General features: G+C 31.3%; 1 long non-coding RNA gene and 2 pseudogenes across 3 annotated transcripts; 1 reads left to right on the plus strand and 2 right to left on the minus strand.

Annotated features, from left to right (window-relative positions):
- Window positions 1–5,155: 5,155 nt before the first annotated feature.
- Window positions 5,156–7,454, minus strand: LOC145016989 (histidine biosynthesis bifunctional protein hisIE, chloroplastic pseudogene; annotated as a pseudogene).
- Window positions 7,455–8,553: 1,099 nt separating this feature from the next.
- On the plus strand, window positions 8,554–10,316 carry LOC145017585 (uncharacterized). Of its 3 annotated transcripts, none has more exons than XR_013666581.1 (4): window positions 8,554–9,252; window positions 9,353–9,521; window positions 9,643–9,937; window positions 10,190–10,316. It is a non-coding gene; the product is annotated as an uncharacterized LOC145017585 (long non-coding RNA). The 3 variants fall into 3 exon arrangements; XR_013666582.1 differs by having other exon boundaries at window positions 9,353–9,401; window positions 9,497–9,937; XR_013666580.1 differs by having other exon boundaries at window positions 9,353–9,937.
- An 8,226-nt stretch (window positions 10,317–18,542) lies between these two features.
- On the minus strand, window positions 18,543–20,837 carry LOC145016990 (histidine biosynthesis bifunctional protein hisIE, chloroplastic pseudogene; annotated as a pseudogene).
- Window positions 20,838–20,944: the final 107 nt, after the last annotated feature.

The raw sequence follows: 20,944 nt of genomic DNA on the forward strand, positions 1-20,944 counted from the left end.
ATCCATCGATATGAAACCAATACCAGTTACAAGAAATTAGTAGCAACCATCGATCCTCTAATGAGGAAACAGTTTCCTATTCGATTGTGCTTTGCAATGACAATCAATAAAGCTCAGGGACAAACAATTCCATATGTAGGTATCTATCTTCCAGAACCAGTATTCTCGCATGGACAACTTTATGTTGCATTGTCCAGAGGGGTTTCACGTTGCAATACAAAAGTATTAGTAAACTCTAACGAAAATTCAAAAGGTGATGGGGTTTATACAGCAAATGTGGTGTATAAAGAAGTATTGCACGATTAATATTTTGTGTCGTCTTGATTGGTTGCTTTTTATTGGTTATTTGATGCATGATGTAACAAATAACACCATAGTTTGATTATATTGTCTTCAACATGTACTTTTTTTTAACATAACAATTTTGTAATGGAAACATATCACCGAAAGAACTCACGTGCCCCGCCGCTTTGTGCGGGTAGACGGCTAGTGTATATTAAATGATATCCATAATTATTGATTTTTTAATGTAAACTAATTATATTCATCATTAATATCGGTAATAATATTCTTTCAAAATAAATTCGCATCTAGGTTTTTATGTATGGGTTCATATTTTGTTTCATGACTCATTCACTCAAAATACAACAAAGTAGCCTAGAACATTGAGAACAAGAGTGTATTCTAGCAGAATTAGAGTTTATTCTACAAGAATGAGAATATATTTTAACAGAATGACAGTGTATTCTAACAGAATGATAGTGTGTTCTAGAAGAATACACTTTTGTTCTTCATATTTCATGCAACTTTGTTATTTTAAGTGAGTGGATCCATAAACAAAACACAAATCCATACATAAAAACTTAGATGCACATTCATTCTGAAAGAACTTTATTGTTGACATTAATGACGGATTTAATTAGTTTCCATAAAAAGAGAATTATAATTATAGATATATATCCTATAATAAATGAAGGTTTTTTTGCTACATATCCTCTTCTCATTCATTTGGACACATGGCATTTTCTAGAATTTTTAAAATTTCTATTTTCCACTTGTCATTTTATTGTATTTTTTATTTTATTAAATTAAAATTCCACATTTAATGTGTAAGGTAATATATATGTAAAGTATTTATTAGAAAGAGTTTTTATATGTAATGTATTCAGTACATTAAAGTCTCATTAATTTTAATAATTCAAATTTTTTTCATTTTTCTTATAAATTCAAACTTTTCAAATTGTTAAAATTTTATATTTGTTTTTTTATAATTAAACTAATGTAATACATGAATCTCACACCTAGTCATTTAATAAACATACAATTATTAAAATCATTTAATATTTATCTTTATTTAATTAAATAATTATTTAATTTTACTCAATTCCTATTGGTGCATTCTAGTACACGATAAATGTAAGAAACACATGAACTTACCCCCCCCCCCCCCCACACACACACACATGTATATATATATATATATATATATATATATATATATATATATATATATAAGTTTATAAGCATTTCTATCAAAAATAATTTATTATATAAAATAAGCAATCAGAAACACCTTATTCTTTCGTAATTTAAATGATCATATTAGTTATATCAGTTACTTAGGTGCTATTTGTTTTTTTAGAAAAAAACACTTATGACCACTTCTTGTTGCGTTGCGCAGCACATGCATATCAGTTGCCCTTTCACAAGTGTTTTGTTTTTTCAAAGACTTCTAATTTAAAATTTGTTATGCGTGTGTTGCGTGGCGCAACACTGAACCATCATCTTCAAACCACTTCTTATTTACTTTAAGTTATATTATTCAAGTTTTAATTTTATTTTTCAACATATTTATTATTTTAATAATATTTGAAGAATATGTAAACATGTGGAGTATATTTTACATAAATTCAAATAATTTAAAAAAAATCATTTGGTAAATTTCATATAAATATTTTTTGTGTTATATTATCTGTAACCAAGTATTAATAAATTATAAAGTTAATCATTAAAATTATCAAATTTATTGAAGTTTACCGGAAAAATAATCATTATCTTCAAATTGTATTCCATCCCTTAATACAAGGCAATCCATGGCCCAAATTGCAATTATCTTATAATTACAATTCCAATGCTCGAGATACATATTATCAATGTGCAACCGATTAGCAAGATACAACTAATCACTCGAGATAGTGGGTTTAATCCAATGCTCAAATCATATTCATAAGCACTCATGAACGTTGCAGCAAACATTTGCTTATGTCTAATACTCTTTTAGACAATCCACACACCAATTCACGACAGTCTTCATTCATATCTACTTCCAACATATGAACGACTGTGGCCCGTTTGAATAATTCGATTATGCTTAATAAACTCAATTATTCTGGAAGTCAAAACATGCAAGGTGAAACACAAGAATAATACTAATCCCATATGGCCTCAAACCTTTGAGTATAAACAAAACACGTTTTATTTATCACCATATCGATTACTCATTATTTGTCGTTTCGGGTAATCAACTTTTTACTTGAATTACAACACTTGTCCCATGCTCCTAGCATGCACACAATGTTTACCTACGGTTCTTACTTTTGTGAAATAGACAAATTGAACACATTTCCAATCATTCTCATTTTACAACTCCAAATCCATTTTCTTAAGTGTAAGAATATCAAATTCTCGCTACTTATAGAATATGCTAGATTCTAACACTTTATGCAACGATCCTTTCATAATGTCACTGCACCAAAGTCACAAAGACTATTGCTAATGCTATTATAAAGTCCTCTATCGGAGATTGTTACAAGAAAATTCCTTAGATATGATGTCTCTCACTCAAAGTACATTCCTTTGAACATCCTTTTGCATAAACGTTTATAATCTAGTCATAGATTTTCAATATTCAAATCCTAATATGGACACGCTTCCATATTTTCCTCATGACAACTCATTCTGAATAGAATCTTTTCTATTTGTAATGATGTCAATATTGTCCATCCAATATGGAAACATTTCCATAATTTCCAATACTATACTTCCAACTACTCACAAGCGACCAATCCTCATCGAACTTTGGATTGTTCTTTGATAGTTGTTTAATTATTTTAGTCAAAACCGATTCTAGTCCCTTTTCCCTCTAAATGTGCTAGACATTTGGAAAATTTTAGAATGGTCAAACATTAAAGCATTTGCAATCGATCCTATACCCGAAGCGTATGGGACACGATGCACAATGTTTTATTTGCTATGTTCTTAAAATCGGATTGTGAAAAAGGAATGTTGTAATCATAATCGAAATTTTAAGAACACACTATGTACTTTTGACTAAATTTATTAACATTCCACAACCTAATCCTTTAGATTTGAAATGAAGCATAATATTCTCTCCCTTAATTATAGCAAAACAACTATACAACCCTTACGACTTTGCAAGGTATAACTCTTGTTTTTCTATAATTAATATTGCCAACTTGCAAAACTTTCCATAATAATCATACAATCATAACTTTTATGCTCTCACTATCATGATGATTACTATAAAACATAACACTTATGCTCCCACTAGCTTCGACATGTATTCATAAACATCTTAACTTTCAGAAAGACAATACCTATTGAATTTCTTAAGTCCATGTTTCTAATACTTAGTGCTTTGATTATCTTTTATCAAGGCTTCTTGAACTTGTACACCTTTGCCTTCGATAGTTCATATGTGTGTCTTAAACAATTAAGACTAATTGCCAAACCTCACAATTCAAATTATGGAAAGGGATACCATAACCATAATTGAATTCGAGAATGCAATTTTACAATCACTATCCTTTTAAAATCTTTCTTAGTGAAAGCATTTCCTCACAATCATTTTCATGAAGGAGGAAAACTTATGACACTTAGATTTAAATGGTGTATTTGTTCCTATCCATGTGAATTTGTTAAAACCAAAGTTTACGACAAATTCAAACTCATATGGATCAAAGTTTCTTAATCTTGATTTCTTGCCTCATGATAGCACAGCTGCCCACCACGTCTTCAAATAAGTTAAGCATCTCACCTTTTTCTTGTCAATGTACATTTCATTGATCAAGGTGCTTTGCCTTTTATGCGTTCAAAATGAGAACTCATAGAACTCGCATGCATAATTAACTTAATTTGAATGGCATAGAAACAAAATAATGTCATCACGATAGGTTGTAAACCTTAACTCGTGTGCTAGTGATGATCGATAAGGTTTATTTGATTTGATCTTGAAACTTTTCGAGACCATTAAGACTCCCACTGACTCCTTGACATATAAGATTCTTTTGTCAATAAACATTTCTTGACAAACAATTTTTCAAGAGTTAGTGTAGCTTGTATCAAAACACTTCATAAATTGGTCCTAGTTGGTCTTTGTCTTATCCAAGACATCACAACTCTCCACAATTGATGAATGTTATAAACCTTCTTAATACTATTCACTCAATGTCACAATCTTGACTTTAAGACTTGTTTTGGAACGAAGTATGATTGACTTCTTGATTTGACCATTTCTTCAATCTTTGATTCCTCTTCTTGGACATACAATTGTACCAAGACTCACTTGGAGGATCAATTAAGATACAAACTTTGCATGTTACAAACCTATCATAAAGCATAAAAGCTACTCTCCCTTCTTCTTAGAATGGGGAAACTTTTATCTTTCTGCCTACTTGATTCTTCTTATTCGTTCTACTATTGATCTAAACTCTTTAAACAATTCAGAATTACACTTAATCTTGTAAGTGTAATCATATTTACTAAGCCTTTAGTAAATCATAACGAATATCTTTGTTACTCTTATGGTGAACTTGATCAACACACAACTTTGTGTACTCGATCTCCTAGTCCTTCGCTTGACACTTTGTCAATGAATTAGTCTAATTTCCAAATACGTAATTTCTCATTCATCGTGCATCCACGTTGCATGATTCCAAGTTTCTGTCCAATTGAAACTTGGGCGATGAGAAACTCTCCCTATTTGGTAAATTCCTAACATTTCCATAAATAACATAACTAAGAATCATATCCATTCGTTGTAGAAATATGCAAACATCAATTTTCATAACGATTTCATTGCAAGGAAGTAAACAAATAAATAAATAAGTCATTATACTTTGAAAGATCTATCCAATTATAACAACACTGAAAACTGCTTTATATTTGAATGAAATTTATATAACTGCATAAAATTTTCCAAGTAAAAGAAAGAAAGAAACAAAAGTAAGATGTTATAAACTTATAGTAACAAACAAACGAATTAAAGAAAGTAGATTACTATTACATGCATTGAAAGAAAAGAACATACAGAATCACGATCACAATCAAGGAAGATATCATGAACATTGATGAAATTAAGAGAAGTTTCTCCTTTTATCCACAATGAAGATCTTGATCTGCTATAAAAAGTTGCTTTTTTGGAAGCAATTGTGGTAGCAAGTGCATCCCTATTGGCAAATCCTTGCATTAAAATTGCCCCTGAATCAACATTTTGAGCTATAGCCACAGCCAAACCCTTTTCATCCCATTTCACACTGTCCAACACCCAATTTAACTGAAATTGCTTTTGTTAACATAACTTTAATTTCATGCTTTTTATAGGAGTATATAACATCATATAATAACTTCAAAAGTTTCAAATACCTAACATAACATCAACAAGATGACAAACATCTTAATGCTTAAAAAGATATAATAGTTGAACCTATTTTGTATTTCGTTGAAGGGTAGTTTAGACATTTGACGATAGTTAAACAACGTTCTTGTATATTGCATGCAAATAAGTTAGCTAAGGGAAGTAATAAGTAATAAGTAATAAGTGATAAGTAATAACAATATCTACTCTCTCTCTCTCTCTCTCTCCATTCTCTTTGAATTGTAAAAAATCCATTTTGAATTCGAATGTTTTCTTGTAAAATTTGCACATTGGTAACTTTACAATTGGTGGGGTTTATAAAGGGTATTTGGGACATTTGATAAAAGCTGAAAACTTCATTTGAACCATATGTTGCAATTTTTTGAGGGATGTATCACTAAGTAGATGTTTGTAAGAGAAAATTGGTAAATAAACTCATATATAGAGAATGTTCTTTGTTAAATCAAAAAAGGTCTTTGTTTATAGGAGAAAAGAAGGTTATCCATATAGACAAAATGAAATAACGAATTTATTACTAATTCACTACCCCTTTTGGTTATTGGCCATTCAATGATGAAATTTGAGGAGAACATGTTAATCTACATTGCAAATTTGCAATTAAACATTCAATACTCAATATACAACTATATAGACCTTCAGATCAAATTGAGATAATGTTAAATATGCAGAAAACAGCTAGGATACGAGAATCTGTAATCACAGAAAAGTATGATGAAGTAGAGAGCTTCATATAAATTTACCTTAGATTCAAGATGAATGTTTTGATCAGGTTTCTTACTGCAAGCCTTGACAGCAAAACATCTACTGTTGGATGTATCAGTTCGTGTGTGGCAGCTTCCATGGTTGAAAATGCTTTCTCGTGAAGAAATTTGCAGAGCTCTAAGTCCATGAAAATTTGCAAACGCCATAGGAAATAAAGCACCTAAAGAAAAATGTGAAGTAAATAAAGAAAATGGTGGGAAAAAGGGGGATTGAATCTTGATAATAATCAAGAGGACAAGTGTAACACTAGACACAAATAAGAAAATGCCATTTGTTAAGAAAAGAAGCTACACTACGATTTTGGATAATATCTGTACTAAACTCCACACATCCATCTTAAAAGAAATCCACATTTCAACTTCTGAATGTTCAGAAAGCTTCGTTTTAGACTCAAAATTGACATAAATGTAATTTCAAAGGAAGATCCATACAGGATTTGAACTATAAATCTTAACTTTGAAAAGGAATAGTCTCCTTCTTTCACAGACGGAGTAACAGGTACAACAACACCACTACACTGACGTTGATGCCTCCAATTCGCAAACAGCATGCATAGCAGTTTCATTTCAAAAAAACTTATTTGAAAACAGCGTGTGAACTCAGACAACTTAAATCCATTCATCACGGAATACTAGAAATGCATCTGCTCGATTTTGTCAGGATGCATGTCACATCCATATCAGATAACAAGACTTGGCAATTCAATGCATGTTCAAATCAAATAAAGATATAGAAGATACACGGGGATGAGATGATTCAGGTCCTCAAAATGAGATTCTACATCATCGATGACGCAACATTAGGGGACAAAATCTACAAGTAAACGTAGGGCTCAGAATCAAATTCTTACAAGGTTTGTTCGTGGGAGAGATGAGTTTGTGCCACATACCTGAGAGAAAGAGAGAGAGCTTTGACTGATAGCACAGGCTCAGCTGAGAAGGGGGAAACGGGGGAGTAGGGCAAAGTGGAGTGGAGAAAGACTGGTTTGAACAGGATATATGTTTATCGCGAAATGAAAAATAAATAAATCAATATCACAAAAGCTATTTGCAATATAGCAGATGATTTTATATTTTTATTTGAGAGGGTGTTTTGAGATTTAATTTGAAAAATATTTATTGATTTTTTAGTTTTAAAAAAAAATTATCAAAAAATGTTTGAAAAGTTAATAAGTATTTTCTAAAATAGGTTTTTACTAGTTTTAAAAGTGAAATTTTCTTGTTAACTTAAAAAGAAAATAATAAGGAGATCCTTTTTTGTTTTTCGTTGTATACCAAAGGTTAATTTAAAAAAAATTAAATATAAATTTCAAAATATTTAAAAACTTTGAATTTATAGAAATAATAAAATTATTATAAAAAAAATGCTTTTATCGTTTAAATTTAAGCAAATAATTTAAATAAATAAAAGAAATTAATGAGTTTTAGTTTTATGAAATTTTAAATTAAAAATTAAGTTCATTAATTAAATTGATATTCATTTATTAGTACATTTATTGCAATTATTACATGTGGAATTTAATAAACTATAAAAACTTATAAAATAACATGTGAAAATTAAAAAAAATAATTCAAAATAACTACAAAATGATATTTGGCAATTGAATGAGAGTGTGATAAGTGGCCAAAATAACATTCATTTATTAGAGATGATATGTTTGTATACTAAATAGACTTAAATATGTATGTTTGTATTTTTTATATTTTGTCTTAATCCAAACACTCTAAAAAAAGAAATATCAATTTATAACTTTTATTACCATGCAAGATAATCCAAACATTTATATATATATATATATATATATATATATATATATATATATATATATATATATATATATATATATATATATATCTATACTACCTTATAATAGAAATCCAACTATTTCCATAAATAGATTCAATATAATAATAATATTTTTTAAGACGTCCAAACCATTAAGCTGTTAGTACAAGTAATCATTAATAAAATAATATTAAATTTTAAGAGGTATAACCCTTATTACGCTATTTACAATGAGTTTATGCATAGAAAAATACCAAATCTTACGTGGTTAACATGAATTACGTACATATTGAATAGGCTTTGGCTTTCTTCTTCAAATTGAACTGGTCAAAGAAGAACCCGTCTTCCTCAGATTTTGCCAATTGAATCGGTCTATAGATAAACTTTATATATCATCTCTTATCTTAGTATCTATAGCCCTTCCTTGTAGAATAACCCTAGATGAGTCGCCATCTCTTCTCTCCTTGAACTCTCTCCCTCTCTATTAAATACTCTAAAATTCCTCCCATATTCGACGCAGTTACCCACCACACCTTGACCACTGAGACCATTACAGTCGCTGCTAAACACCTCTGCCTTTCTCTTCTCTTGCATATCTCCTTTAGAAACCCGAATATCGAACATCACAACACCATCAGTAAACTTTGTTGTCACATAACCTTCACTACCATCAAACAGGCCACCTTCATCATCATCGCACTTCATCTTACCACCGTTCACAACCCCCATCTCTCGACATCTAGCATATGCTACTGTTCTATTCTCTAATTATTTGATTTTGATCGATTGCACCGGTCAAGTCTAGAACGAATCTTTTTCTTCATATCTCTGCCCCATCCCCTTATATGACCAATTGACTGCAAAAAATTTCTTATCTGTGAGGTCGTAAGTGTTACGCATTTTACACACATACCTGGAGACCTAACCATCTACTACTCACAGCTGGTCGCACTCGACTCTCTAGAAACCTCAGACAACCATTTTCACAACAAGTGTCACAGTGGACCAGGATCCAACACGATTTCAAGGTTAGTGCTCTTTAAGCCATATGCACACACATATTCTCTTTTTGTGGTCATAGGTCTCCAACCATCTCTCTCTCTCTCTCTCTCTCTCTCTCTATTGCAGAACCAGGAGGCAAACACTATTAATTTACAAACGTTCTCTAACAATACAGGTTTTTGTTAGCAATTTTAAAGTGTTCTTTTCAGTCATTTATCACATAATCGTCAATGTTTACTCTCAATTTCCGGTGTTTCCTCTCCATTTCAGGTTCTGATGTTTGTCTACATTTTGGGTAATCATTTGTATATTAAATATTCTTGTATAAGTGTATCTAGAGTAAAGCTTTCTTGTTTAAGTGGTACTAAGGGTATTTGTGTCCTTTTGACATTTCTCAACTATCTGTATCAATTCAGGTATATCTTCAACTATCTGTACTGATATGGACTCCAGTTAATGAAGGAAATATCTTATTACTCTATCATTTTACTGTAGTTGTTGAATCCTTATCCATTTAATTAATGTTTGTTTTCAAGAAAAATAACAATTTTTGTTATGAATTGGGTGAAAATCACAGAAATCGAACTGTTATCATGACCTCACCACCATCGTCTACCATCTTTGTCTTCTCCCCTATCTTTGTATTCACACTCTAATTAAACCCCAACGTTGAAGCCTTCACTAACCATCTCCATCTTCACCACTATCCAGGTAAATAGTTCTATCAAATTCTCTGTTCCATGTTTTTTTTTAGTTTTACTTAATTGTCATATAATGATTTTACTCTGTGTTTCATGGATATATCGATTCTTACACTCACCTATGTTGTTTAAGATTATTTAGAGCTATTCATAAATGCCAGATTATTTGATGAGATCAGCACACACTATTTCCAACCAGTTTTAGGGTTAGTTGTTTATTTTATTCACAATTTATGAGCTTGTTTTACATTATTTTTTGCAGGAGTATATTGCCTAACACCCAATGTGCAGAATATTGGTTCAAGTTAATTCAATATATTTCAAAACTTGACTATGATTATTGTGTTTAATTCATCTTGGTTTTGTTTTTGGATTGTAAGAATTTTATTATTTTTTAAGTTGTTTTAGTTTATCTGATTTATAGATTTTGGATAATTTTTTCATTTGATGTCCACTCTCTCATTTTTTCGAAGCACGACCTGTTACTTCATCTCTTCAACAGTTCAACTGATTGTGATTCTCACGATTAAAAGAAAGAGTGATTTTATTCTAGAGAATTATCTCCCCTTACAAGCTCAAGTTAAGTTTTTTTTAACCCATATTGCACATTTGGTATTATCAATATTCTTAATATTTGAATGCAATTGCAGATTAGCTAATACCGTACTTCCATTTTATCTTATTCTTTGCATTGAAAACAACTAAATACAAGGAATAGCATCGTACTTTCATTTATATGCGAAACTCTAAGCTTTCTTCCCCAATTCGCATTTATACATTAAAAACTTCGCATTTTCATTCAAATTCTTCGCATCTTGCATCCATCCGTCTTTGAGTTCATTCGCATTTCATCGCATTAACTGAGAAATTAATCAGTTGTCTCATATTCGCATTTCAGTTGTTTGAGAAACCCAGATACGAACCCAAATGCGAAACCCACTGATTTCAAATGCGAACCAACCAAAAATCATCAACCACGTACTTGTGTCACCAAATGCGAACTGAATATCACCATTAAATTCTCCTCGCATTCTATAGATGCGAACACAATCCAGATCTCCAACTCCAAGCTTGCGAAATCAAAATCAATTAACCTCAAACAAATCGTGAACTTCTTATGCGAACTGTTTTGACCCACAAAACCAAATGCGAACTCAATTGATGTCATATGCGAACTGATTTCATAGATGCGAACACAATTGATTTCATATGCGAATCCACATCCATCGATATGAAACCAATACCAGTTACAAGTAATTAGTATCAACCATCGATCCTCTAATTTTCAATTACTCAGCCTTCGCTTTTCATACAACCCGTCGACCCTGAAAAATCGATAAACACCAAATGTCTCATTTTTAGATCGATTTTCTGATTAAATGTCATATTTGAAGAATGATCGATTTTCTGATTAAATGACCCCATTTTGCGAAGTTGGACCACTTATATTATTTCTTGAAAATATCAGGTGCCAAATGCGAAACTCTAAGCTTTCTTCCCCAATTCGCATTTATACATTAAAAACTTCGCATTTTCATTCAAATTCTTCGCATCTTGCATCCATCCGTCTTTGAGTTCATTCGCATTTCATCGCATTAACTGAGAAATTAATCAGTTGTCTCATATTCGCATTTCAGTTGTTTGAGAAACCCAGATACGAACCCAAATGCGAAACCCACTAATTTCAAATGCGAACCAACCAAAAATCATCAACCACGTACTTGTGTCACCAAATGCGAACTGAATATCACCATTAAATTCTCCTCGCATTCTATAGATGCGAACACAATCCAGATCTCCGACTCCAAGCTTGCGATATCAAAATCAATTAACCTCAAACAAATCGTGAACTTCTTATGCGAACTGTTTTGACCCACAAAACCAAATGCGAACTCAATTGATGTCATATGCGAACTGATTTCATAGATGCGAACACAATTGATTTCATATGCGAATCCACATCCATCGATATGAAACCAATACCAGTTACAAGTAATTAGTAGCAACCATCGATCCTCTAATTTTCAATTACTCAGCCTTCGCTTTTCATACAACCCGTCGACCCTGAAAAATCGATAAACACCAAATGTCTCATTTTTAGATCGATTTTCTGATTAAATGTCATATTTGAAGAATGATCGATTTTCTGATTAAATGACCCCATTTTGCGAAGTTGGACCACTTATATTATTTCTTGAAAAGATCAGGTGCCAAATGCGAAACTCTAAGCTTTCTTCCCCAATTCGCATTTATACATTAAAAACTTCGCATTTTCATTCAAATTCTTCGCATCTTGCATCCATCCGTCTTTGAGTTCATTCGCATTTCATCGCATTAACTGAGAAATTAATCAGTTGTCTCATATTCGCATTTCAGTTGTTTGAGAAACCCAGATACGAACCCAAATGCGAAACCCACTAATTTCAAATGCGAACCAACCAAAAATCATCAACCACGTACTTGTGTCACCAAATGCGAACTGAATATCACCATTAAATTCTCCTCGCATTCTATAGATGCGAACACAATCCAGATCTCCGACTCCAAGCTTGCGATATCAAAATCAATTAACCTCAAACAAATCGTGAACTTCTTATGCGAACTGTTTTGACCCACAAAACCAAATGCGAACTCAATTGATGTCATATGCGAACTGATTTCATAGATGCGAACACAATTGATTTCATATGCGAATCCACATCCATCGATATGAAACCAATACCAGTTACAAGTAATTAGTAGCAACCATCGATCCTCTAATTTTCAATTACTCAGCCTTCGCTTTTCATACAACCCATCGACCCTGAAAAATCGATAAACACCAAATGTCTCATTTTTAGATCGATTTTCTGATTAAATGTCATATTTGAAGAATGATCGATTTTCTGATTAAATGACCCCATTTTGCGAAGTTGGACCACTTATATTATTTCTTGAAAAGATCAGGTGCCAAATGCGAAACTCTAAGCTTTCTTCCCCAATTCGCATTTATACATTAAAAACTTCGCATTTTCATTCAAATTCTTCGCATCTTGCATCCATCCGTCTTTGAGTTCATTCGCATTTCATCGCATTAACTGAGAAATTAATCAGTTGTCTCATATTCGCATTTCAGTTGTTTGAGAAACCCAGATACGAACCCAAATGCGAAACCCACTAATTTCAAATGCGAACCAACCAAAAATCATCAACCACGTACTTGTGTCACCAAATGCGAACTGAATATCACCATTAAATTCTCCTCGCATTCTATAGATGCGAACACAATCCAGATCTCCGACTCCAAGCTTGCGAAATCAAAATCAATTAACCTCAAACAAATCGTGAACTTCTTATGCGAACTGTTTTGACCCACAAAACCAAATGCGAACTCAATTGATGTCATATGCGAACTGATTTCATAGATGCGAACACAATTGATTTCATATGCGAATCCACATCCATCGATATGAAACCAATACCAGTTACAAGCAATTAGTAGCAACCATCGATCCTCTAATGAGGAAACAGTTTCCTATTCGATTGTGCTTTGCAATGACAATCAATAAAGCTCAGGGACAAACAATTCCATATGTAGGTATCTATCTTCCAGAACCAGTATTCTCGCATGGACAACTTTATGTTGCATTGTCCAGAGGGGTTTCACGTTGCAATACAAAAGTATTAGTAAACCCTAACGAAAATTCAAAAGGTGATGGGGTTTATACAGCAAATGTGGTGTATAAAGAAGTATTGCACGATTAATATTTTGTGTCGTCTTGATTGGTTGCTTTTTATTGGTTATTTGATGCATGATGTAACAAATAACACCATAGTTTGATTATATTGTCTTCAACATGTACTTTTTTTTAACATAACAATTTTGTAATGGAAACATATCACCGAAAGAACTCACATGCCCCGCCGCTTTGCGCGGGTAGACGGCTAGTGTATATTAAATGATATCCATAATTATTGATTTTTTAATGTAAACTAATTATATTCATCATTACTATCGGTAATAATATTCTTTCAAAATAAATTCGCATCTAGGTTTTTATGTATGGGTTCATATTTTGTTTCATGACTCATTCACTCAAAATACAACAAAGTAGCCTAGAACATTGAGAACAAGAGTGTATTCTAGCAGAATTAGAGTTTATTCTACAAGAATGAGAATATATTTTAACAGAATGACAGTGTATTCTAACAGAATGATAGTGTGTTCTAGAAGAATACACTTTTGTTCTTCATATTTCATGCAACTTTGTTATTTTAAGTGAGTGGATCCATAAACAAAACACAAATCCATACATAAAAACTTAGATGCACATTCATTCTGAAAGAACTTTATTGTTGACATTAATGACGGATTTAATTAGTTTCCATAAAAAGAGAATTATAATTATAGATATATATCCTATAATAAATGAAGGTTTTTTTGCTACATATCCTCTTCTCATTCATTTGGACACATGGCATTTTCTAGAATTTTTAAAATTTCTATTTTCCACTTGTCATTTTATTGTATTTTTTATTTTATTAAATTAAAATTCCACATTTAATGTGTAAGGTAATATATATGTAAAGTATTTATTAGAAAGAGTTTTTATATGTAATGTATTCAGTACATTAAAGTCTCATTAATTTTAATAATTCAATTTTTTTTCATTTTTCTTATAAATTCAAACTTTTCAAATTGTTAAAATTTTATATTTGTTTTTTTATAATTAAACTAATGTAATACATGAATCTCACACCTAGTCATTTAATAAACATACAATTATTAAAATCATTTAATATTTATCTTTATTTAATTAAATAATTATTTAATTTTACTCAATTCCTATTGGTGCATTCTAGTACACGATAAATGTAAGAAACACATGAACTTACCCCCCCCCCCCCCCACACACACATGTATATATATATATATACATATATATATATATATATATATATATATATATATATATATATATATATATATATATAAGTTTATAAGCATTTCTATCAAAAATAATTTATTATATAAAATAAGCAATCAGAAACACCTTATTCTTTCGTAATTTAAATGATCATATTAGTTATATCAGTTACTTAGGTGCTATTTGTTTTTTTAGAAAAAAACACTTATGACCACTTCTTGTTGCGTTGCGCAGCACATGCATATCAGTTGCCCTTTCACAAGTGTTTTGTTTTTTGAAAGACTTCTAATTTAAAATTTGTTATGCGTGTGTTGCGTGGCGCAACACTGAACCATCATCTTCAAACCACTTCTTATTTACTTTAAGTTATATTATTCAAGTTTTAATTTTATTTTTCAACATATTTATTATTTTAATAATATTTGAAGAATATGTAAACATGTGGAGTATATTTTACATAAATTCAAATAATTTAAAAAAAATCATTTGGTAAATTTCATATAAATATTTTTTGTGTTATATTATCTGTAACCAAGTATTAATAAATTATAAAGTTAATCATTAAAATTATCAAATTTATTGAAGTTTACCGGAAAAATAATCATTATCTTCAAATTGTATTCCATCCCTTAATACAAGGCAATCCATGGCCCAAATTGCAATTATCTTATAATTACAATTCCAATGCTCGAGATACATATTATCAATGTGCAACCGATTAGCAAGATACAACTAATCACTCGAGATAGTGGGTTTAATCCAATGCTCAAATCATATTCATAAGCACTCATGAACGTTGCAGCAAACATTTGCTTATGTCTAATACTCTTTTAGACAATCCACACACCAATTCACGACAGTCTTCATTCATATCTACTTCCAACATATGAACGACTGTGGCCCGTTTGAATAATTCGATTATGCTTAATAAACTCAATTATTCTGGAAGTCAAAACATGCAAGGTGAAACACAAGAATAATACTAATCCCATATGGCCTCAAACCTTTGAGTATAAACAAAACACGTTTTATTTATCACCATATCGATTACTCATTATTTGTCGTTTCGGGTAATCAACTTTTTACTTGAATTACAACACTTGTCCCATGCTCCTAGCATGCACACAATGTTTACCTACGGTTCTTACTTTTGTGAAATAGACAAATTGAACACATTTCCAATCATTCTCATTTTACAACTCCAAATCCATTTTCTTAAGTGTAAGAATATCAAATTCTCGCTACTTATAGAATATGCTAGATTCTAACACTTTATGCAACGATCCTTTCATAATGTCACTGCACCAAAGTCACAAAGACTATTGCTAATGCTATTATAAAGTCCTCTATCGGAGATTGTTACAAGAAAATTCCTTAGATATGATGTCTCTCACTCAAAGTACATTCCTTTGAACATCCTTTTGCATAAACGTTTATAATCTAGTCATAGATTTTCAATATTCAAATCCTAATATGGACACGCTTCCATATTTTCCTCATGACAACTCATTCTGAATAGAATCTTTTCTATTTGTAATGATGTCAATATTGTCCATCCAATATGGAAACATTTCCATAATTTCCAATACTATACTTCCAACTACTCACAAGCGACCAATCCTCATCGAACTTTGGATTGTTCTTTGATAGTTGTTTAATTATTTTAGTCAAAACCGATTCTAGTCCCTTTTCCCTCTAAATGTGCTAGACATTTGGAAAATTTTAGAATGGTCAAACATTAAAGCATTTGCAATCGATCCTATACCCGAAGCGTATGGGACACGATGCACAATGTTTTATTTGCTATGTTCTTAAAATCGGATTGTGAAAAAGGAATGTTGTAATCATAATCGAAATTTTAAGAACACACTATGTACTTTTGACTAAATTTATTAACATTCCACAACCTAATCCTTTAGATTTGAAATGAAGCATAATATTCTCTCCCTTAATTATAGCAAAACAACTATACAACCCTTACGACTTTGCAAGGTATAACTCTTGTTTTTCTATAATTAATATTGCCAACTTGCAAAACTTTCCATAATAATCATACAATCATAACTTTTATGCTCTCACTATCATGATGATTACTATAAAACATAACACTTATGCTCCCACTAGCTTCGACATGTATTCATAAACATCTTAACTTTCAGAAAGACAATACCTATTGAATTTCTTAAGTCCATGTTTCTAATACTTAGTGCTTTGATTATCTTTTATCAAGGCTTCTTGAACTTGTACACCTTTGCCTTCGATAGTTCATATGTGTGTCTTAAACAATTAAGACTAATTGCCAAACCTCACAATTCAAATTATGGAAAGGGATACCATAACCATAATTGAATTCGAGAATGCAATTTTACAATCACTATCCTTTTAAAATCTTTCTTAGTGAAAGCATTTCCTCACAATCATTTTCATGAAGGAGGAAAACTTATGACACTTAGATTTAAATGGTGTATTTGTTCCTATCCATGTGAATTTGTTAAAACCAAAGTTTACGACAAATTCAAACTCATATGGATCAAAGTTTCTTAATCTTGATTTCTTGCCTCATGATAGCACAGCTGCCCACCACGTCTTCAAATAAGTTAAGCATCTCACCTTTTTCTTGTCAATGTACATTTCATTGATCAAGGTGCTTTGCCTTTTATGCGTTCAAAATGAGAACTCATAGAACTCGCATGCATAATTAACTTAATTTGAATGGCATAGAAACAAAATAATGTCATCACGATAGGTTGTAAACCTTAACTCGTGTGCTAGTGATGATCGATAAGGTTTATTTGATTTGATCTTGAAACTTTTCGAGACCATTAAGACTCCCACTGACTCCTTGACATATAAGATTCTTTTGTCAATAAACATTTCTTGACAAACAATTTTTCAAGAGTTAGTGTAGCTTGTATCAAAACACTTCATAAATTGGTCCTAGTTGGTCTTTGTCTTATCCAAGACATCACAACTCTCCACAATTGATGAATGTTATAAACCTTCTTAATACTATTCACTCAATGTCACAATCTTGACTTTAAGACTTGTTTTGGAACGAAGTATGATTGACTTCTTGATTTGACCATTTCTTCAATCTTTGATTCCTCTTCTTGGACATACAATTGTACCAAGACTCACTTGGAGGATCAATTAAGATACAAACTTTGCATGTTACAAACCTATCATAAAGCATAAAAGCTACTCTCCCTTCTTCTTAGAATGGGGAAACTTTTATCTTTCTGCCTACTTGATTCTTCTTATTCGTTCTACTATTGATCTAAACTCTTTAAACAATTCAGAATTACACTTAATCTTGTAAGTGTAATCATATTTACTAAGCCTTTAGTAAATCATAACGAATATCTTTGTTACTCTTATGGTGAACTTGATCAACACACAACTTTGTGTACTCGATCTCCTAGTCCTTCACTTGACACTTTGTCAATGAATTAGTCTAATTTCCAAATACGTAATTTCTCATTCATCGTGCATCCACGTTGCATGATTCCAAGTTTCTGTCCAATTGAAACTTGGGCGATGAGAAACTCTCCCTATTTGGTAAATTCCTAACATTTCCATAAATAACATAACTAAGAATCATATCCATTCGTTGTAGAAATATGCAAACATCAATTTTCATAACGATTTCATTGCAAGGAAGTAAACAAATAAATAAATAAGTCATTATACTTTGAAAGATCTATCCAATTATAACAACACTGAAAACTGCTTTATATTTGAATGAAATTTATATAACTGCATAAAATTTTCCAAGTAAAAGAAAGAAAGAAACAAAAGTAAGATGTTATAAACTTATAGTAACAAACAAACGAATTAAAGAAAGTAGATTACTATTACATGCATTGAAAGAAAAGAACTTACAGAATCACGATCACAATCAAGGAAGATATCATGAACATTGATGAAATTAAGAGAAGTTTCTCCTTTTATCCACAATGAAGATCTTGATCTGCTATAAAAAGTTGCTTTTTTGGAAGCAATTGTGGTAGCAAGTGCATCCCTATTGGCAAATCCTTGCATTAAAATTGCCCCTGAATCAACATTTTGAGCTATAGCCACAGCCAAACCCTTTTCATCCCATTTCACACTGTCCAACACCCAATTTAACTGAAATTGCTTTTGTTAACATAACTTTAATTTCATGCTTTTTATAGGAGTATATAACATCATATAATAACTTCAAAAGTTTCAAATACCTAACATAACATCAACAAGATGACAAACATCTTAATGCTTAAAAAGATATAATAGTTGAACCTATTTTGTATTTCGTTGAAGGGTAGTTTAGACATTTGACGATAGTTAAACAACGTTCTTGTATATTGCATGCAAATAAGTTAGCTAAGGGAAGTAATAAGTAATAAGTAATAAGTGATAAGTAATAACAATATCTACTCTCTCTCTCTCTCTCCATTCTCTTTGAATTGTAAAAAATCCATTTTGAATTCGAATGTTTTCTTGTAAAATTTGCACATTGGTAACTTTACAATTGGTGGGGTTTATAAAGGGTATTTGGGACATTTGATAAAAGCTGAAAACTTCATTTGAACCATATGTTGCAATTTTTTGAGGGATGTATCACTAAGTAGATGTTTGTAAGAGAAAATTGGTAAATAAACTCATATATAGAGAATGTTCTTTGTTAAATCAAAAAAGGTCTTTGTTTATAGGAGAAAAGAAGGTTATCCATATAGACAAAATGAAATAACGAATTTATTACTAATTCACTACCCCTTTTGGTTATTGGCCATTCAATGATGAAATTTGAGGAGAACATGTTAATCTACATTGCAAATTTGCAATTAAACATTCAATACTCAATATACAACTATATAGACCTTCAGATCAAATTGAGATAATGTTAAATATGCAGAAAACAGCTAGGATACGAGAATCTGTAATCACAGAAAAGTATGATGAAGTAGAGAGCTTCATATAAATTTACCTTAGATTCAAGATGAATGTTTTGATCAGGTTTCTTACTGCAAGCCTTGACAGCAAAACATCTACTGTTGGATGTATCAGTTCGTGTGTGGCAGCTTCCATGGTTGAAAATGCTTTCTCGTGAAGAAATTTGCAGAGCTCTAAGTCCATGAAAATTTGCAAACGCCATAGGAAATAAAGCACCTAAAGAAAAATGTGAAGTAAATAAAGAAAATGGTGGGAAAAAGGGGGATTGAATCTTGATAATAATCAAGAGGACAAGTGTAACACTAGACACAGATAAGAAAATGCCATTTGTTAAGAAAAGAAGCTACACTACGATTTTGGATAATATCTGTACTAAACTCCACACATCCATCTTAAAAGAAATCCACATTTCAACTTCTGAATGTTCAGAAAGCTTCGTTTTAGACTCAAAATTGACATAAATGTAATTTCAAAGGAAGATCCATACAGGATTTGAACTATAAATCTTAACTTTGAAAAGGAATAGTCTCCTTCTTTCATAGACGGAGTAACAGGTACAACAACACCACTACACTGACGTTGATGCCTCCAATTCGCAAACAGCATGCATAGCAGTTTCATTTCAAAAAAACTTATTTGAAAACAGCGTGTGAACTCAGACAACTTAAATCCATTCATCACGGAATACTAGAAATGCATCTGCTCGATTTTGTCAGGATGCATGTCACATCCATATCAGATAACAAGACTTGGCAATTCAATGCATGTTCAAATCAAATAAAGATATAGAAGATACACAGGGATGAGATGATTCAGGTCCTCAAAATGAGATTCTACATCATCGATGACGCAACATTAGGGGACAAAATCTACAAGTAAACGTAGGGCTCAGAATCAAATTCTTACAAGGTTTGTTCGTGGGAGAGATGAGTTTGTGCCACATACCTGAGAGAAAGAGAGAGAGCTTTGACTGATAGCACAGGCTCAGCTGAGAAGGGGGAAACGGGGGAGTAGGGCAAAGTGGAGTGGAGAAAGACTGGTTTGAACAGGATATATGTTTATCGCGAAATGAAAAATAAATAAATCAATATCACAAAAGTTATTTGCAATATAGCAGATGATTTTATATTTTTATTTGAGAGGGTGTTTTGAGATTTAATTTGAAAAATATTTATTGA

This window comes from Lactuca saligna, chromosome 9 (assembly GCF_052625555.1).
Source record: "Lactuca saligna cultivar CGN05327 chromosome 9, ASM5262555v1, whole genome shotgun sequence".
Lineage (NCBI taxonomy): Eukaryota > Viridiplantae > Streptophyta > Magnoliopsida > Asterales > Asteraceae > Lactuca > Lactuca saligna.